Source organism: Protopterus annectens, chromosome 2.part0 (genome assembly GCF_019279795.1).
Source record: "Protopterus annectens isolate FY-2018-M chromosome 2.part0, PAN1.0, whole genome shotgun sequence".
Lineage (NCBI taxonomy): Eukaryota > Metazoa > Chordata > Ceratodontiformes > Protopteridae > Protopterus > Protopterus annectens.
This window is the reverse complement of record NC_056728.1, coordinates 2331312-2333811: the sequence shown is the minus strand read 5'-3', so window position 1 is coordinate 2333811 and position 2500 is coordinate 2331312.

The window sequence follows — 2500 nt, the reverse complement described above, 5'->3', positions numbered from 1 at the left end:
AAGTTTGCCTTTCAATAGAGGTTTGATTGAAGAGAACCTCATTCAAACCCTTCTCTCTATGGGCTGCTGAGTCTGCAGATCAATTTAAGTTCTGCCTGCTCGTTACATTGAGGCCAGTATGTCTCTGTGAAAATCTATCGAGTACACTCTGTATAACCCCTGCAAAACCTGAAATAAAGTATTATGTAGGTCACCCACTCTGCGCATAGTATGCTTGGCCCAATGCCACTATATTCTTGACCTCTTGCTAGTGTGCCGTGGTCACGTATTCTCTCACTTAATGTTCTGTTGGTTTTCCTAGCAAAAAGGAAAAACATTGAACACAGTCTTTTAATCGCAATGTATAATAACATTCCTGACAATTATTTTACACCAGCTGCTTATCACATGTTTATGGTCCATAAGATATGTGTGAATGGGGTGTCTGTAGTAAGTATTGATTACATCAATGAAACGTGACATTGTGGACAGGAGCCACATTGGCCCAGGGTCCTTTCTGAACCATCATTGATCACTCCTCTCTCCAATGGCTCTTTGTGAACTACATATATATCTTCTTCCAGGAATTGGGCATGTTACTAAAGAATAGGAGGAAGGTGCACCACAAATAACAAGTGTAATCCTGTCATGTAAGTATGTTCCCAGTTCTTCCTAACTGAGGTTTTGGATTATCATCAGGAGGCCTCTACCAAAGGGTACAATGCCAAGCTCAATGGTCTCTTCTCTCTTACAATATTAGAATCATGATAAGTAACATGATGTTGATTGTTGTTGGGAACTTTGAGTACAAAGGGTTTAGCCCTAGGCCATCCTCTGGTGATCCATTTCCTCTCTAGAAACCCTTTCAATTTCTTCCTCAGTATAACCCGTGCAGAAAAAGCCATTGCAAAGATCATCCATCCCTTCCTACCTGATAAACTTAGACTGGGTAGATAGTCTGGAATCACGCATCATCTGACCTTTGGTACATTCCTAAAGATTCTAGGATGATGCATACTGTCCTATCTAGGAGAGCTTCAACTTGTAACGATTCTTTCCTATGAACCTTTGGTGTGAATAGCTTGCGTTGTGCTATAAAGTGTAACATCAAAAATCTATAGTGTTCACATTGTATTGTATAATGTGAACCTAAGAAAAAGAAGAGCTGCTAGAAATTAATGACCTCATAGAAGTTAACCAGTTCTTCTATTGTGCCTCCCACATAACGGGAGGGTCATCACGAATCTTTTGTAAAAATATAATTTGTGGATGATGGATAATATAGGCATTCTAGAGAGGTCGCCATGACCAGGTTGGCATAATGGCTGGTGCCGCCGTGACCCACATTGCCTGTAGACCTCTGATCGCCTCTGCGACCGTTAATATCTAAATAACCTCTATATTTATGGTTGAAACTCTATTTCTAATGTTAAAATTAGGTATGAGCTCAAATGTATCTCTGTACAAATTGTGTACTCCTCTAAGTTTGGAATACAAGTAAATAGGATTTGGCGTCCGATGTTACAAATCATTGAGTCAATGACACCGGGGTCAAGAGTTGCTACTCTAGAATGTAATTCCCTCAGTAGATGTTCCGAATCCTGTAAAATTACTGGTGGTAGTTCCACAGCTGCGGTTCCGCATCTATGCTGTAGATAATGGCATCAGTGACCATCCAGAATACATCTGATGGGTGAAGTTCTGGTAAAGAATGCATTCTTATGGGACCTTGGAAGTCCTACCAATGTCTCGATAGAATTAAAGGCTGATCTACTCGTAGAAAATTCAAGAGGTCATCTGTTATATACCCCGCAGATCTACACTCCATCAATGCATCATCGATCCCTATTTTCATAATGTGAACTATGTCTTTGTCCACTACAGCATAGGCATCTTCTTTAAGCATATCAAGCATCTTACTGTTGTAATACGATGTGTCCATGACCACAATTGCTCCTCCTTTATCAGCAGGACGTATGGTAATCCCTGCATTATTCCTTAGGTCTACCAGTGCTTCCATCTGTTTGGGAGTTAGATTGTTAGTAAAATCAGGAGTATTCATTCTAAACGAATTATATAATTCTTTCTCTACTGCTTTCATGAACACATCAACATTGATATTCATGGGTGGCATATATGTACTATTTCTCTTGAATGATGTAGCAGTACCTCTTTCAGTGTCACCAAATTGTAGTTTGAGACAAATATTTCTAGCAAAGAGTCTTAGTAATAAAAGCTTACAACTGGAATCCTATGTTGGAAGCGGTATAAATGAAATACCTTTGTTCAACACTTCGCTCGCTGTAATGAGAGATGAGAGAATGTTATGCACCAAGCCATTCATCCCCAAAAATTCTGAAGGGTTTGTTGAGGTGGCTCCTTCCTCTTGGCCCCTCTCAAGTTCTCGTTCTCCAGAGATCTCTTTCTCCCTAGACGTATATGTCATCTCTTCCTTGTATGCGTTTTGTGTAGGCAGTTGCCTTTATTAACACGTTAGTCTCTGTAGCATTGCATACATATT